Genomic DNA, 19,372 nt, shown 5'->3' with positions numbered 1-19,372 from the left:
GTTCAGTACTGTGTTAAACAAACTACTACAAAAATGAAGGGGAAGTTTAAAAAAAGATTTGACAAGGCAAAGAAACTGTTTCTGTGTTTATTCCATTTAAACTAAGATGATTAAAAGCCGCATTTTCTTCTGCATAGTAAAGTTTCAAAGCTGTATTAAGCCAATGTTCAGTTTAAATTTTTGAAAAAACAACCATAATATATTGTTCAAAGTTACGAACATTTCAGAATTACGAACAACCTCCATTCCCAAGGTGTTTGTAACTCTGAGGTTCTATTGTAAATCTTAATTTGATTAAAACAAACTGCACAATATTTACCTAATGTACCTTTAACTTTGCACTACTGTACTGAAACTAACATTCATGTTCAATTTAAAAAATTCTTATCTAATACATTATGAGACAGTTTCACATCCGAATTCAAAGTCTATTTAGCGACCAAGTTATACCTCTTAGTTTAGTTGTTATATTTTTGGCATTATATTCCAGATCTGATAATTAGCTGCTTGAAAGAAAAAGGTTATCATATTCCACTGATCATTGAAATAATGTAGGGACATAGGAATTGCCATAATGGTAGTGTGCTAAATGTCACTTCAAATAAAATGTATATTATAAAACAATATTTCACAAAATGTAATAACCCAGTTTTAACTATGGCTGCTGTTATTTTGCTGTGATCTTATCCCAGTTGTTCCATACCATGCTGAGTTTATTCTAAACCAATGTACATTATAGCTAACAAAAATCACTGTACCCGATTCCACACTACTTTGCACCTAGTGTAGTCATTTAGGGCTCGATCCATGGGTGGTATATATTTGGGGGGAAAAAACACACTGGAGTGATGGTGATTTGCACTAGTTGAGGATTGTGCTACTACTCTGCCAAGTGAGTTGAATGCAGGGGTAAAGCACTACCAAGAATGGTTATGTTTTGGATTCACTTTGGAGAGCTGGAAATGATTATAGAATGTATAAGGCAATTTCAGAATCAGGCCCATTTACTCCCAGTTCGTATTACAGATGAGGTTCTGTAACAAGATTAACACATTTGCCTTATACCTACCACTTACTGTGAACTTTGGAGGCCTGATTCTTCATTCGCTTACAGTAGTTTTACACCAGTGATACTTAGGGTGACCAGACAGCAAGTGTGAAAAATCAGGAAAGGTGTGGGGGGTAATAGGCGTCTATATAAGACAAAGCTCCAAATATCAGGACTGTCCCTATAAAATTGGGACCTCTGGTCACCTGAGTGTGGAGGTGGGCAAACTACGGCCCGCAGGCCACATCCTGCCCATGGGACTGTCCTGCCTGGCCCCTGAGCTCCTGGCCCGGGAGGCTAGCCTCCGGCCCCTCCTCTGCTGTCTCCCCTCCCCCACAGCCTCAGCTCACCACGCGGGCAGCGCTCTGGGCTGCAGGGCTGCCTGTTCATGTAGGGCAGCGTGGCAGCATGTCTGGCTCCAGCCAGGCGGTGCAGCAGCCAGACATGCTGCTCTGAGCAGCATGGTAAGAGGGCCAGGGCCAGGGCCGGGGGGTTGGATAAGGGGCAGCAGGTCCCGGGGGGCAGGCAGGGGGCTGGGGGGGGTGGATGGGGCGGAGGTTTGGGGGGGAAGTCAGGGGATGGGGAGTGGGAGGGTTAGATAGGGGATGGAGTCCCAGGGGGCAGTTAGGGACGGGGGTCCCAGGAGGGAGTGGTCAGGGGACAAGGAGCGGGGGGGGGGTGTTGTATGGGCTGGGGGTTCTGAGGGAGGCAGGCAGGGGGTGGGAAGTGGGAGGGGGCAGATAAGGGGCAGGGGCCAGGCTGTTTGGGGAGGCACTGCCTTCCCTACCCAGCCCTCCATACAGTTTCACACCCCGATGTGGCCCTCAGGCAAAAAAATTTGCCCACCCCTGCCCTAGTGATACTCCACTGACTTCAGTGAAGTTAATTCTGATTTACACCATTTCAAGAGAGAGGAGAATCAGGTCCTGAAACCTGTATCTGAACCAACACAAAACAAAAAACGCACCCCTGATTTTCCATCTCCTTTTGAAATACAAATAAGCCCCCCCCCCACACACACAAAGTATTTGTACTTCCTCAAATATTAAGGATTCAGACAAATGACCCTAGAATTGTAACTTTCTCATTTGGGGGTTTTGCTAAGCCAAAAACCTAATTGACAAGGTTTTGCAAAATATAAACCAAAACCATCCCCTAATTTATACTCAAGTGGCTTAAACCTTATGTAGCAACTAAAGGTGGGATTTTCAAAAGCACTCAGGGCTGGCCTAACTGTGCTCCCATGGAAGTCAATGGTACTGGTAACTGACTTCAATGGGAACAGAGTTAGGTCAGTGCTGACCATTTTTGCCAACCTCCAGGTATGTTAGAAGAACGAGGAGTCCTTGTGGCACCTTAGAGATTCACAAATGTATTTGAGCATAAGCTTTCGTGGGCTAATGTGATCCATATTATTAGCTCTGGATGCTATGTGATCCATATTACTAGCTCTAGTGGAGAAAGATTTATGTAGCAGATTCATACTGACTTATCAATTAAAAACAAAACATTTGATTTTCCTAAAGCTTTAAGATGAAAATGATGAATACGGTATCCGAAGACCTAGTCAATTTTACCACTTTGCCAAGCCATGCAGATACCTTCAGAAACTGCACAGATGAAGGATTCTTACAGATAAAATCCTATCTGTCTGTTCTTTACAGCATAATATTTCTGGTGGGCTTCCCAGGGAATGTTATTGTAATTTTAATGTATATTTTCAAGATAAGGACCTGGAAAAGCAGCACCAACATTATGTTAAACTTGGCTGTCACTGACCTGTTGTACTTAGCTACTGTTCCTTTTTTTGATACACTACTCTGCTAATGGAGATAATTGGATCTTTGGAGTCTTCATGTGCAAGTTTATTCACTTCAATTTCTACATCAACTTGTACAGAAGCATCTTTTTCCTCACTTGCTTCAGCATTTTCCGCTACATTATAGTCATCTATCCAATTAACTGCTTTTTTGTTTGGAAAAGGAGATGGGCAGTGGTGGCTTGCACTACACTTTGGGTGATTTCCCTGGTGGCTGCCAGTCCTCTGAACTTTCTGATCACTTCCAAAGAGAATCAAAACAGATCTATTTGCATGGATCTTTCTACTTCTGAAGACCTGGACACGAGCAGGTGGTATAACTGGCTTCTGACTTCGTTCGCCTTCTTCTTACCCTTGCTAATTGTGACTCTGTGTTACATTGTGATTATTTACACATTGGCTACAGGGCCTCATACTCACACTTTGTACAAGCAGAAGGCTCGCAAACTTGCCATTCTTCTCTTGGTGGTATTTTGTTTTTGTTTCCTACCCTTTCATGCCTTGAGGGGGACTCAGATAGAACTACAACTTCATCCAGTTAGCTGCTTCACTGAGAAACAGACCTATGCTTTTTTTATTGTATCTATACCCTTAGCAACACTAAATACACTTGGTAACTTATTACTCTATCTGGTGATGGGAGACAACTTCCAGCAGGCCATTCTCTCTCTTTTGAAATTGAAGACAAATGAGCACGAAATAGGGAAGGAGCAACAGTGATGCTGTTAGTAAGACTTAGAGTACTAGGCTAAATTCACCATTGATTTAAATGAGCGTAGCTTCACTGATGTCAGGGAAGTTACACGCACACCTATGCCAGCAGCAAATTTGGCCCAGTCTGTTGAAGTTATGAACTCATCATTCTGACAATAAAGTTTTGAACACACTTGCCATGTACCTTCCCAGAAGCACATTTGTACTTCTTACTCTACATTCTTCATGCTTATATTGTAATATGTCCGGCAACATAACTCCTGTGGCAGTTCTGTCAAAAAGAGTTGCTTATTCATGGAAGATATGAGTTCAGTGTCCACAGTCACCACCTGAATATTCACGGATCAGTAATAAGAAGCCACGCCCTCTCAAATAATGAATTTTCATTCCAGCTATGGTGTTTCTGGATTTATTTTAGTTCAGAGGTAGATATTGGGTAGATACACTATTGGACTAAATCCTCAGCTGGCATAAATTGAGGTTTATTTATTCATATATTTCAGTAAGGATATGCTGATTTACACCAGCAGAGGAACTAGCCCTATGATCTTGGATACTAAGACAGATCTGAAAAGCAATATCAAGATTTGCTATTATGCTAATTTGTTCTGATGCTAGAGGACCTGGTCCAGAGGTGTAACAGTGAAGGGGGTTCCTACCTACAATAGAAATAAATTAATAACACCACTAATAATATGGAGATGAGCCCACAAGCACAACAGTAAAGTGGGCTCCCCTAATGTAACTTTGTAACCCACATTTCCTGTCCTACCCTCTTTGTCACTAGCAGTAAAATGTCCATCGTAACTAATGCTGGCCTCAAGAACCTAGGGGTTCTCTCTTTACCAGCACTCAACCTCTGTGCCTCTGGCCCTTTCCCCACACAATCGCCAGTGTTTCTGCCCACTTACCACCTCTACTAGGGATTGACAAAATAGGTAGCTGCTCCTGCTACTCCCCTGGGCAGCTGCCTTTCCACCAGTATGTCTAGCATGACCAGCAACTTCAAGAGTTGTCAGGGAGCAGCAAGCAAACAGATGACTGGGAGGCTACTCGAGAGGGTAAGAGTGGGGATGGGGAAAGAGAATCTGTCACAGGCTTAGGGATGAAGAGTGAGATTTGGTAATGGGAAAAGCTGAGATCTTCCAGGGAAGGGTAGGGCCTGGACTGTGAGGAAAAAGTGTTTGGAAGTACCCAATTGAAGAAAGTAACAGTGCTGTTGTGAAGCTATCAGCATTCATTTAATTCTTCTTCTACCCCTGCTGTAATTCTTCTTCCATCAGAGGTGGGGAAGGATTTGGAGACTATAAAGATTTTGATACCAAGATGCTGATACCAGTTGATACAGTAATTAATTCCAGTGACATAAGAAAATAAGAACATAGGAACAGCCATACTGGGTCAGATCAAAGGTCCATCTAGCCCAGTATCCTGTCTTCTGACAGTGGCCAATGTCAGGTGCCTCAGAGGGAATGAACAGAACTGGTAATCATCAAGTGATCCATCCCCTGTTGCCCATTCCCAACTTTTGGCAAACAGTGGCTAGGGACACCATTACTGCCCATCCTGGTTAATAGCCACTGATGAACCTATCCTCCATGAACTTATGTAGTTCTTTTTTGAACCCTGTTATAGTCTTGGCCTTCACAACATCCCCTGGCAAGGAGTTCCACAGGTTCACTGTGTATTGTGTGAAAAAATACAACACAATTATGGTATTTTAAGATTTAAATCACCAAAGATGGGGGAGAAAAGATTATTCACATGAATATCTCGAAAAGGTTGATTCTATATCAGTAGGAGTAGAATTTCCTTTTTAATTATAATTTTTAAAAGTCTACACAAGTATGTCAGAACTGATACTCAGTAAAAGGTCCAGATACCTTCCACCAACCCTTACCTAGCTCTTCCTTAAAAAAAATAGAGAGAAGCTAATATGTTTAAGGAATCTTCTTAGTATATGCACAACATGCCTCAGGTGGCACGTGACCAGGATTCATCACCAAATTTGGTCAGCTGGTTAGATCATTAGCTTCCCTGGCCCAGGCCGGGTACTGATGGGGAGCACAACATGAATGCTGATCCATGCCCCCCGTTTAAGGAATAAAAGACAAATTCATGCATGACACTCTAGACCCCAAAGCAACACCCTGGCACCTCCATATTCACCACTGTCAATATAATTATGATATGTTTTGTATGAAGTATGCCTTGTGAAGTATCATTTTAAAAGCCTTGATCTGTTGAACATTAATAACCTGTTGGATTGCATGTGCTATCATTGTATGTAAAGTTATGAAGTTTTGCTATGTGTATGTTACTGAAATATGTTGTGAAGTTGGAGAGACCCACAATCAGCCTTTCAAGTACAACAATGAAGAAGCCAGACAGTGTTGATGGCCCATTAAGTGGAATCCATACTACCAACCACTATTACAGGATCTATGTACAATGAAGACTTTTGAGAGGGAGCACACAAACAAGGGACACTGCTTGACTCACATCATGGCAAAGGATCTTTCCAGCAAGCTGGAAGAATTTATAAAGGAGGGGAAGTGACATCATTTATCCTCACTCTCCTCACAATTCAACACCTGGAAACACATCTGGAGAACAAAGACTGAACTGGGGAGGTGGTCCTGGGGTGAAGGGGGTTCACAGCCTGTGTATGGAAGATGTGTGACCTGCTTGTATTGTCTATCAGGGTTAGACACTGCTTGATTCAAATCCTGCCTAGTTTATAGAACTCAGATTGCGATTTTACTTTTTATTTCATAGGTGACCAGCTTTGATCTGTACTTATAATCACTTAAAATCTGTCTTTCTGTAGTTAATAAATCTGTTTTATATTTTACCTAAAACAGTGTGTTTTGCTTGAAGTGCTTGGGGAATCTGCTCAGTGTACAAAAGCTGGTACACATCCATTTTCCTTTGTAGAAGTGGCAGACTGGGTAATAAACTTATACTGGTCAGGCTTCTGACCAGTGCAAGATAATATAGCTCTGGGGTCCTAGGCTGGGGAGCTACAGGGAATTGGCTGAAGCCTCTCTATTGTTGGTTCATGAATTGCTGGTGAAAGCATTCATGTAATGCAGCTGGGTGTGTCCCTACCTATGGGTGTCTGTGTTAAGAACAGTACCTGGAGCTTCTCACAACATCACAGTGTGAGAGGGAGTCCAGGTTGGTAAGACAGAGGGCTCAGTGATATCCCAGTTCCAGGATGCACCTTGGAGAGCCTGTCTCATCATGCCATTTTCATTTTCATCCTTAGTTATTTAGCACTTAAACTGTTAATATGTACCACACTACAATCATACAATGTATGTTACTGGAATATTCTTGCAAATCTGGATCACTGTGATATCCAGTGTCTGGAAACAGCTTCTTTGGGAGAGTGCAGGAGGGTGGGCAGCAAAGCCTGTTGCTGGGTTGAGACTGCAGATTAATCAGGATTTATGTGGGGCTTGAGACTTTTACCCTCTGTGTAGCAGGGTGGTTACCTGCTCCGGCCCTGACAGGGCTGAGGCCATCCTGGGGAGAGGGCTGGGGATGTGGGGAAAAGTCCAGCCGGATTAATGGAGCAGCGCAGCTGTAGACAGCTCAGTCAGGCCCAGCTGGCCCCTATAAGAGGCTATGAGCCAAGAGCCCACTCAGTTTCCCTCTGCTTGTAGAGGGAGAAGGGCTTGGCTGCAAGGTGCTGAGCAGGATGCCCAGATTGGAGTAGGGCTGGGGAAGGGCCAGAGGAGCTGGGAGCTCTAGCCTGGAAAGCCTCAGGCTGCAGGCCTGACTACAGGCCAAATAGGTGCAAGGTTGCAGAGGGGTAGATCACAGGTAGGCGGAGGCAGCAGGTCCAAAACCCCCTTGCCTGTGATGAGTGGCATATATGCTGCAGTCTGCCCCAATACAAGGGGTTAAGTGGGGACTGGCAGTAGCCCAGACTGAGGTGGGGATAAAGGGTGGGGGTTCTCCTGGGTGGGGAGACCCAGAACCTGAGAGTGTGGGGATATTGCCAGGGGGGCAGCACACCAGAGAAAGGGGTACTTGTCCTGGGAGGGACATGGGGGGGCTGGCGGTAAGGTGGATCACCAGCCTGCAGAGGGTGCCCTGGGGCTGGATGAGCTAATTCCTAATGACTACCAGCAGGAAGCGCTGCAGGGGTTAGTCCGAACCTTTACACTCTGTAAGTGAATTTTTTTTAAAAAGGAAGCACTGGGGTAATGTAGCTTTTCTCCTCTTCTTGTTGCTCATATTCATTGGCAACCTGACGTTTGAGACATCATTGGGATTGTATAAGGCCCCACCCCAGCACAACCAACAAAGAGAAAGAAGGAAGTATTTGTGTTTGGGGTATGTGTCATGGCCTCCATACTCGGGAAGGGAGCCACCTGAATGGGGACATGTCTTATTTTGTATAGCGGCCGAGAAAACCTACTCAGCTTTTTATGTTTGGTTCAAAATTTAACCATACAGGACAGGCATAGTACAGCCTCTTTCATTATGTGGAGGGAAACCACCACAGATTTATAAATGATCTCTGTCCTGTAGAAGTGAACCTGAGCCTTAAATAAATACAACTGTGATTATTGAAACACAGTATTTACATCCCACACAAATCCATTTGCAGTACAGAATGTTAAGGGCAGATTTCCACAGTGCAAAACCACCTAATCAGGCATAAACCCCATAGACTGATGATAGATTTACATAAACAAACCTGAGGAACAGTGGCAAACATGACTTCACGCACAAGAGTGTACAGGCAACAGGAGTGGGGACATCTATGGAGGTTCAGGTGTTAGTCACCAGGTTTGATGACCCTGTTATCTAAAGCTTTCCAGAGTTGCAGCCAAGGAACCTTTCTGTGTCTGCAGCATGATATTGCAGGGCTATCTGCCAAACCAAACAACAACAAATAGGTTCATTTGATTTGGTTGAACTGAATGTGGCTCATTTGGGGGGGATTTCTGATTTCTACTTAAAAACCATCAACCCAGCCGTAATGGACAATCATGCTGTATTCTAATACTCTATTCACATCATCACATGTACCAATTTTCACTGAGGGAGCCAATCTTAGTTCCCACTGTTTATGCATAGTGACTTGTATGTGGCTAATAGAAAACCAGGGGAGAGCAATTATCTCCCCAATATATACATTAAGTACACTCCACTTGACAGCATATCCATTGTGAATTGGGAAGTTTCCCGCAGCTGCAGCTTCACCAGTGCCAGGAACAACAGAAGTGGTCACACAGATCAAATGGCAGCTAGTTGCTGGTTACACAGATGTCCCACTGTTCCTGTGGAGCTGAACAAGTGCAGAGGTAGAGGATTTACCAAGAAGTACCAGGGTAAACAAGACCATGGATACCACGTAACAGCCAAACAGCACCACAGTGTCTGTAAGATGGGGTTTTCTGGTGTTCCCAATAATTCTGGTAAGTGTGCACACACTGCACAACTATGGCTCCACAGATACCCATGTGCTGCTATAAATTGCCAATCTCTGTCTCAAGAGGTGTTGGCCCCAATACTATTCTCTGGTGGCTTTAGACATTTTTCAGTTGCCTTAGAGCAGGAAAAACCATTGCCAGCAGGGCCCAAAAAGAGACATTTATCTTTGTTAAACTTTTCCTTGCCATGTTTCCAGGAAAAAACAGAAACCAAACAAATAAACCTGCTTAACTAGTACATCTCACAATCATTTTGCACATGTTACACTGGGACTAGATTAGACCATTTAGGCACTGTTCTGTGTAGCAAATCCTGTGGTTAAATCCCAGCCCAAGATCCCCTTTGCACAGGGGTGGCATGAGGACTATGAATGACCCTGCTCGTTGCCTGTGGCATACAGCAGGGCAGGAAGACTCCTTATGCCCACCTGCATCTACGCATCTGCACAAAAAGCCAAGGACAATCTGGCTGTTAGTAGAAACTCCATTCACACTACCGCATTAACTAGCCATTCCTCTGAAGAACCACTGAACCGAGCTGTGGGTTCTGAACTGGGTGGGGCAGCCTTGCAGGAAATGACAGGCGAGGGTAACCAAGATGGCTCCTGCGGAAGAGGATGAATAGAGATCCATACTGACAGTAGAAATTATTCTAAAGCTCAGAGCAATGTTACCCAATTTGTGTTCTTCTGTGGGGGCTCCCTCTGGCTGCACTAGCTTGGTAGGATTGTGGCAGCTCGTGGAGCTGCAGCGCCCATGCTCAAAGCATGTTTCCGAATGCAGCAAGAAGGAAGAGAACTCCTGTGGAGGTCACATTAACATCCCTTAATTTCATTATGCTGAGCCATACAGCTCCCGCTTTTGCATTCAAGATGATGCTCTAGCAATCTAGGGGGATTCCCACTGCAAGTGCCAGCTGTAAGCATGATCCTATTCCACTCAACTCAATAGCAAGACTCCCGTGGGAGTAGGATAAGGCCCACAGAAAGGCTGCAGACCACATCTCAGTCCCTCTGCCACATCTTCAGATATTTGGGCTAGGTCCCTGTACTTCCCTCCATGATGCTGGAAGCTTCTGCAGCCACTACAAAGAGCAAGAGGAAACAAAGGTTTTCAGTATCGGGAGCCACAAAGTCTGGCAAGTGCTGCAGAGAATGAAACGCATTGACTGGTAGCCTGCTATGAAGCATAATTGGCAAAGAGATCACATGCATTGTCCTAACCCTTACCCCTAAATATAAAAAGATGGAGAAACCAGCTAATTCTCTTCTTGCCTCTTGGCTAAGGACAATAAGCAGCCAGGAAGAAAGTACTGGGAAGATAGTTGGCTATTGTAGAGAGGTGGGGGTGTTTAGTCACTAGGCACTGAACTGGGAGCAAGGAAACATTCACTCTATTCCTGCTGTGCAAGCTTGGGCAAGTCACTTCACTGCTTTGTTTCTTTGTTTCCTTCTCACCCTTGGTCTGTCTTATCTGTTTAGAATTGTAAGTTCTTCAGGGCAGAGACTGACACTGTGTGTTTGCACTGTGAGGCCCCAATCTCACAAGGATCCTCTAGGCCAGGGGTGGGCAAACATTTTGGCCCGAGGGCCACATCGGGGTTGTGAAACTGTATGAAGGGCCAGGTAGGGAAGGCTGTGCCTCCCCAAACAGCCTGGCCCCTGCCCCCTATCCACCCCTTCCACTTCCCGCCCCCTGACTGCCCCCATCAGAACTCCCAACCCGTCCAACCCCCCGCTCCCTGTCCCCTGACTGCCCTGACCCCTATCCACATCCCTGCCCCGACAGCCCCCCTGGGACTCCCATACCTATCAAACTGCCCCTGCTTCCCGTCCCCTGACTGCCCCGCCCCCAGAACCTCCGCTCCATCCAACTGCCCCCTGCTCTCTGACTGACCCCTGGGACTCCCTGCCCCATATCCAACCCCCCCACTACCCTCTTACCGTGCTGCTCAGAGCAGCAGGAGCTTGCAGCCCCACCGGAGCCAGCCACGCCGCCCATGCGGCCCAGCAGGAGTGGCAGGCAAGAGCACTGGAGGCGTGGCAGGGCTGGGGGCTAGCCTCCCTGGCCGGGAGCTCAAAGGCCAGGCAGGACGGTCCCGCAGGCCAGATGTGGCCCGTGGGCTATAGTTTGTCCACCTCTGCTCTAGGCATTACTGGAATACAAACAGCAGATTATATACCCAATACATAGGCAGAAAATTAATAACCGACGTATAATTTAATTGTTTTAAATAGTAATGGTATTAGAGATGTTCTGCTTAAAAACACTATCCAATGTAAGGGATTTAATATATACTTTTATTTTTCCTTTAATAGTATGAAATAAACAACAGAAGCTGACCATATATAAATCTAGCATCATACACATTAAGCTTATTCATAATATAAACACTTTTTTAAATATAATTTTCAAAAGGGTTAGGTTTTGGTGATATAATTGGCTAAGCAATAAACATTGACTTTTCAGATATATTTTTCTGCTAACTTGGATGTGATTAAAGTTTTATTGTTGGTTTCAAGCCAAATTTCTTCTTGTTTTTTTATGTATATTTAACCCGGGCCGGCATTGGGGGTAGCAAACAGGGCAATTGCCTGGGGCCCCATGCTACAAGGTACCTGCTTGAGCTTGGGCTTCAGGCCCACATGGCGGAGCTTTGGCTTTGGCTTCAGAAACATTGGAGAAATCCAATATGTGAGCAGGTAAGGGTGGCAGGGTGGTCTGTGCCCCAGTGAGTCTAAAGCTGGCCCTGTATCTAACACAGGATAACACCTGGCTACCTGGCTTTGTACTGTGCCATGGAAATAAGCTGTATTTGACTATGTGATAAATGTTAATGATCTATACTAAAACTGAATTTGCATGTGTGTACACACAAGTGAGGGATAATTTATATAATGATTTGCTTGTGTAAAGTTTATTGTAAATAAGTAGATATTTCAACATGAGTGTATGGCTCACTTCACCACCACAAAACTAGTTTATGATTAGTGGGTTTTATTGTCCAGACAGGTTCGGTTACTTAACCTTTCAAAAGCATATTTAGGCAGAACACACACAACTTAAGAAGCACCTAATCATCATAATGCTGAGCTGGTGCTATGCTGCGAGCTGCGTATGCAATAAGGAACAGTCAAACTAAGATAAACTAAAACTAAACCCATTAAAAAGGCTGACGTGAGTATAGAGCTGGTTGAATACCATAAAAATCTGTTTGCAAATAGTACTTGGACTGTTCCTACACTTTTTAAAAATTTCCTTTTTGCAAATGTTTGCACAACTAAAGTTTTGTTCAGGGGAATGTTCATCAACAGTGAATTTTGAACCATTAGGCAAGATCTGTTTAAGTAAAAGAATAACATTCATTTTGTGACAAAATGAAATTTGGGTGGAAGTAATTTAACAAAGGCTCAATCATCCAATCAGGAAAAAGGAACAATAGTACATGACTTAATTGAAAACTCACAAAGATGGTTAACTATAAAAAAATCAAATCAAATAACCAACTGAATTCCTGCTATGAACCATGTATATCTCAGTTACATCCAGAAAAACTATTTGAACAATGTTGAATAGCAAATATGTTCATATTGATCACAAGTTGTTCATAGACAATTTATTGAAAGAAAAATTGGTAAATAAAAATTGTTTACAATAAATAGTTAACAAATTGTTCGAGTAGCTCCACATGTGTAGTTGCAGCATTGGGGCACTCACTATTCATGAGAAAGCCATCCTGTTTCCAAATTTCATTTTGTCACAAAATGAAATAGTACCCTCTGCTGGAGGAGTGACTGCAACCCTTTGGGAACCTTTTCACTAAAAGTGAATTGTCAAATGACAAATAAAAGCTGTGCTACTGTCTATATACAATACAATATAGGAACTGGGAAAGTTTTCTGTAATGGACTCTTCATTACTAAAGGGGACACCCATAATGAACGTCCAATATTAACAATACTGGGAAATGTCCTGGCCCTCTCTGGCTGCTGATCCTCTAAGAGAAGCAACTATTAATAACCAAAAAAATATCATCCAGTAGAGGAAGTCAGATTGGTTTGTCTTAACTTTGTTAGCATGACGTTATAATGGAAGGATGGTTTGTGGTCAATGGATTGGCCTGGGATTCAGATGACCTAAGTTCCATTCCTTGCTCTTCCACAGACTTTCTGTGACACCCCGGGCAAGTCTCTTGATCTTTCTCTGCATCAGCTCCTCAACATTAAATTGGGATAATAATATTTGCTTTCTCCCATACTTTGCCGGTAAAGTCTTCAGGGCAAGGACTGTCTATCACTGTGGATGGGTACCATACCTAGCACAATGGGATTTGTTCTCAGCTAGGACTTCAGTTAAATATTATTTCACCCTTAAGTAGTTACCTGATATTTCTCCTATTCAAGTTCCCCAAAACCTAGAGAATAAAAAGGATTTCTGACCGGTATTGTAAACCAAGACTATGGCAGTCAAGTGCTAAAAAAGCTTGGGTAGAAATTAGTTGGTCACAACTATTGCAAATTCTTTGAAAGAACAAGTTAATTAAAACCACACAGAAGACGCTGCAGAGCTATGGGCTTCCAAATTCGTCATGGCACTCAACTCACTGACGCATGATCCCTACTTGTACAACAAGGTGTAAAGATTACAGTGCTGTAGAATGACAAATACACAGTACACATGGAAATCTTGTTGTTGTTTCTTTATAGGGAAGAAGGTAAGGAGGATTTAAGACATTTATTTTATTTAGCTATATTTTGATTTTATAAAATAGAATGCATATATAAAACAATGAAAACCATCATTTTTACCTCTTTTCCAATGCACAGTAAGATAGCCATCCCAAAACAAAACAAGTACTGCTCTGCATATCCCATCAAACACTTAACCCAAGACAGAGCCTTACACCATTCCCTAAATGTCATCAGATTCAATTAACCATTTTCTCTCCTCTTATAACCACTGTCCATCATATACACATTTGTCTGTTCTTCCAGTGATTTTATCTCCCCTAGGGCTAGAGGGCGTCCATGAAGGAGGAAGACAGAGGCAACTGAGGGACAACAGTATTAGAACTAGAATGGCTGCATGAAGGACAGTCACTGCAGTCTAACACAAAAGGTAGCCTCTGATTGTCAATAGTGTAGTCTATCTACACAAGAAGACCAAAACTACCTAGAAAGGCCATATTACTTGCTCTGGAAAGGTTTTAAATCTCCGCCCTGTGGGCTGGTTTGTAACTGCCTGCTTTGAACAGGCGAAAGAGTATCAGGACAAGTACAGGGACATAAGTCACTTCCTTCAGTAACCCTGTACATTGTCTGAAACAGCACCACCAAGAGTGAAGGAGAAAGGATGGAGACTATTCTATACATAAAGATGAAACAGACATTCATTATCAACCAATTTTCCTAAAATTGTGCATGTTGTATCTCCTCCCAAAATAGTGTTGTTCTGGGAAGTCTGATAAAAATCAAACATGGAGTTTTGAAGTTACCTAAAACTCACATTTGAAAATCTTTCAGCTCATTATCTTCAAAATGGCCTGGCTTAAAAAACCCTATATTTGATTTCTTTGCCTCGCTGAGGAAAAGTGACTCTTAAATTTTCTGTTTGGGTATTTTTGCTGTATGGGGATGGGAAAAGAGGTAGGTTGGACAGGTGGGGAGGAATCAGTGAGGGAAAAACATAATAAAAATTTAAGACTGGCTTGTGATATCCCACATACTAAGGTAAGTAGAGAAGGTATCAACTAAGGAGTCATTCATAGATTCTGAGGCCAAAAGAGAAATTGTGAACATCTAATATGCTCGCCTGTGTAACATAAAACCATGGAACTTCCTCAAAAGAATTCCTAGAGCAGATCTTTTAGAAAAACTTCTAGTCTTGATTTAAAAATTGCCAGTGACGGAGACTACACCATGACCCTTTGTAAATTGTTCCAATGGTTAATTACTCTGTTAATATGTTTTTTTATTATTTTTATATTATTTCCCATCGGACTTTGTCTAGTTTCAGCTTCCAGCCATTGATCATGTTATTCCTTTCTCTGCTAGACTGAAGAGTCAGTCATTAAACATTTTTTCCCCAAGTAGATACTTATCGACTATAATCAAGTCACCCTTAACCTTCTTTTTATTAAGCTAAATAGATTGCGCTCCCTGTGACTATGTTACCATAAGGCATGTTTTCTAATCCTTAATCATTCTCGTGGATCTTCTCTGAACCCTCTTCAATTTATCAACATCCTTTTTGAATTGTGGGCTCTAGAACTGGACACAGCCTCTCTTTTCCTACTCAAGATTCCCCTGTTTATGCATTCAAGGATCACATTAGCCCTTTTGGCCAGAGCATCACAGTAGGAGCTCATGTTCAGCTGATTACAACCATGACCCCCAAATCTTTTTCAGAGTCACTGCTTTCCCATCCTGTCAGTATGGCCTACATTCTTTGTTCCTAGATGCATACTTTTATTGAATAAAGAGTGTCTGCTTGTTTCAGCCACAAGAAAAAGAAACTCTTTAATTTACAAAGTGTCTTAAAAATATAAAGGAAGAAGACTACTGCATACGAAGATGGAGCCCTGCTTACACGTGCAAGTCCAACTATTGTCACTCAATAAGGTAGCAAAGAGGGACTGGTATAATGAAGTGCTTTATATTTTTAAGACACTTTGTAAATTAAAGAATCTCTTTATTGCTTGTTGGAGGGGAAGGAGGTGCTGGACCTTGCTGAATAAAGTCCCTATTCTGATTTGCTATGCATTAGGCTGGGGTGGAGAAATATTATGCACAGATGAGCCCACACTTTAAAGTAGCAGAATGCCAATGTGTGTGTCTTTTTATTACCTGTTTTCACATGTACCTGGTCCTGGAATGGTTGGGGGAAAGATTGAGGGAAGTATGGTGAGAGGTGGAAGGGGCTAGGAAGAATGGAGGACCCAAAATAGCAGTGGTGGGCAACCTACGGCCCATGGGCCACACGCGGCCCATCAGGGTAATCCACTGGCGGGCCACGAGACAGTTTATTTACATTGACCATCTGCAGGCATGGCTGCCACAGCTCCTAGTGGCCGCGGTTCTCTGTTTCCGGCCAATGGGAGCTGTGGGAAGCAGCGGTTAGCACGTCCCTGCAGCCTGCGTTGCTTCCCACAGCTCCCATTGGCCGGGAACAGCGAACAGTAGCCACTGGGAGCTGCGTGTGGCCATGCCTGCAGACAGTCAGTGTAAACAAACTGTCTTGCAGCCCGCCAGTGGATTACCCTGATAGGCCGTGTACGGCCTGCGGGCTGCAGGTTGCCCACCACTGGTGTAGAGGATTGGGAAAGATGTACATATAGAGACATGCAAAACACTGGGCCATAGTAAGGGACAATAAAAGGCAGAGACTCCTGTGTTAAAAATATCTACATGCTTAAACATTTCCTATTTTTGTTTATAAATACACACATATATCTATATAAGATGCACACATATACATATATAGACAAAGTCTGGCTGGGCAGCTGCAAGAGGGTGGTGGCCCTTTTTCCTATAAGGTGAGAAGGTTCACCTCAGGTTAACTAGGGACACCTGACTCCAATTAAGGGCTGCCTGAGACCTTTAAAATCCCCTCCTCTGGTGAGAGAAACAAGCTGCTGCAGGGAGAAAGGCTGCTTTCCTCCTTACAGAGGAAACATCCAAAGCTCAGTGCCTGGGGGAAGGACTGACACCCCAGGACCAACTACAGGATAACACACTACCCGCGCAGTGAGGGGGCAGGGAAAGGTATCACCCTTTGTTTTGTGTTTGTAAATCGATTTCTTTTTGTTTGCTGGAGGAGCACTCCTTGGGCCTGCCCTGAGGCCTACCTTGAAAATACTGATAAATAAACACAAAGGGGGAAGACAAACACTGTCCAGAGGGGGGCTGACTTACCTGGGGCCAAGGGTTGCTAGATGTCCAGTTTTCGACCAGAATGCCCAGTCGAAAAGGGACCCTGGCTGTTAAAAGTCTGGTAGGCAGCACAGCAGGGGCCCGGGGCTAAGGCAGGCTCCCTTCCCGCTCTAGCTCCATGCAGAAGTGGCCGCCAGGTCCCTGTGGCCCCTAGGTGCATGGGTGGCCAGGGAGGCGCTGCCCCTACCCCTAGTGCCGGCTCTGCAGCTTCCATAGGCCGGGAACTGCAACCAATGGGAGCTGCGGGGGTGGTGTCTGCAGGCGCGAGGGCAGCGCGCGGAGCCTTCCTGGCTGTTCATGTGCCTGGGGGCTTCAGGGACCTGGTGGCCGCTTCCTGGGAGCTGCAGTTAGTGCTGCCGGGACCCCAAATCCCCTCCAGGCACCCCAACCCTCTACCCCACCCTAGAGTTCCCTCCCAGACTCAAACTCCCTCCAGGAGCCTGCAACCCCCCCAACATCTTGCCCCATCCCGCAGCCCCTTCCTGCATCCCAAACCCCTCATCCCCAGCCCCACCCCAGAGCCCACACCCCCAGCCAGAGCGCTCACCCTCCCAGCCCAGAGCCCTCTTTCACACCCCAAACCCCTCATCCCTGGCCCCACCCTAGAGCCCACACCCCCAGCCAGAGCCCTCACTCCCTCCTGCACTCCAATCCCCTGCCCCAGCCTGGTGAAAAGTGAGTGAGGGTGGAGGAGAATCAGTGATGGAGGAAGAGGGGATGGAGCGAGTGGGGACGGGGCCTGTCAAGGTTCCTTCCCCACTCTGAACTCTAGGGAACGGATGTGGGGACCTGCATGAAAGACCCCCTAAGTTTATTCTTACCAGCTTCGGTTAAAACTTCCCCAAGGTACAAACTTTTACCTTTTGTCCTTGAACCTTTAAGCTGCCACCACCAAAGTGTCTAACAAAAATAATGGGAAGTGCCCACTTGGAAATGTCTCCCCCCCCAAAATATCCCCCCAAGCACTACACCCCCTTTCCTGGAGAAGGCTTGATAAAAATCCTCACCACTTTGCATAGGTGAACACAGACCCAAACCCTTGGATCTTAAGAACAATGAAAAAGCAATCAGGTTCTTAAAAGAAGAATTTTAATTAAAGAAAAAGTAAAACTATCACCTCTGTAAAATCAGGATGGTAAATACCTTACAGGGTAATCAGATTCAAAACATAGAGAATCCCTCTAGGCAAAACCTTAAGTTACAAAAAGACACAAAAACAGGAATATACTTTCCATTCAGTACAACTTATTTTATCAACCACTTAAACAAAACAGAATCTAACGTATATCTAACTAGATTGCTTACTCACTCTTTACAGGAGTTCTGACCCGCATTCCTGCTCTGGTCCCGGCAAAAGCATCACACAGGCAGAGAGGACCCTTTGTTTCCCCCCCACTCCAGCTTTCAAAGTATCTTGTCTCCTCATTGGTCATTTTGGTCAGGTGCCAGAGAGGTTATCTTAGCTTCTTAACCCTTTACAGGTGAAAGGGTTTTTCCTCTGGTTAGGAGGGATTTAAAGGTGTTTACCCTTCCCTTTATATTTATAACAGGGCCTCAGAGAAGGGGCAGGGCAGGGGTGTTCCATTTTGTGTGATTAGAAAATTGGCAACCCGATCGAGGCCCTGCCGCTGCCAGAGGGGGAAGTGCTAAGTCTGTCAAGACAGAGGCGGTGCCTTGCCACTATATATCTATTTACCTTACAGGTCTGATGTAATAGAAACAGCTTGTAGTGGGGCCCACTTGCCTCTTGTGAGCATCCTCTATCACAGGGGTTCTCAGAATTTTGTACTGGTGACCCGTTTCGCACAGCAAGCCTCTGATTGTGGCCCCCCTTATAAATTAGAAGCACTTTTAAAAATATTTAACACTATTATAAATGCTGGAGGCAAAGTGGGGTTTGGGGTGGAGGCTGACAGCTTGCGACCCCTATGTAATAACCTTGCAACCCTCTGAGGGGTCACGACCCCCAGTTTGAGAACCCTTGCTCTATCAGCTATGTGTGCGTGTGCACCTGCTCTTTTTTCAGCTTTGCACTGCTCAGGGTGCATCCCACTGACTACTGCCCTCGTCAGGTGGATCTTCAGTGATTCAGCCCTCTGGCCAAGTCACATACAATTTGTATGTGAACAAAAAAAACGCCTTCTGGGGTACAAGTCCAACAGGGCCTATCACAGTTTCCTCGTTTGTTCTAGCCTCTCCTGGGCTTCCTTCCCAAACGGTCTCTCAGCTCCTTCTGGGCTCTTCCTCAAATTGTCCTTGCTCTGGTATGGAGACCCTTCAACAGCTGTCCCAGCTGAATCACTCTTCTAGGCCTTCAGCCCCTTCCCTAAGCTTCTCAATGGCTCAGAGCCATGGTGACTGGTGCCCCCTGGGCACCAGCTAAAGGGGAGGACACATGACCTCCCCA

General features: G+C 44.6%; 1 pseudogene; it reads left to right on the top strand.

The window, feature by feature from the left end:
* The first annotated feature begins 2,590 nt into the window (after positions 1-2,590).
* LOC125622236 (2-oxoglutarate receptor 1-like) lies at positions 2,591-3,587 on the top strand (annotated as a pseudogene).
* Positions 3,588-19,372: the final 15,785 nt, after the last annotated feature.

The sequence above is a fragment of the Caretta caretta genome, chromosome 1 (assembly GCF_965140235.1).
Source record: "Caretta caretta isolate rCarCar2 chromosome 1, rCarCar1.hap1, whole genome shotgun sequence".
Lineage (NCBI taxonomy): Eukaryota > Metazoa > Chordata > Testudines > Cheloniidae > Caretta > Caretta caretta.
Note: the sequence above shows the minus strand (reverse complement) of the source record. Positions and strands in the feature narration are given on the sequence as shown.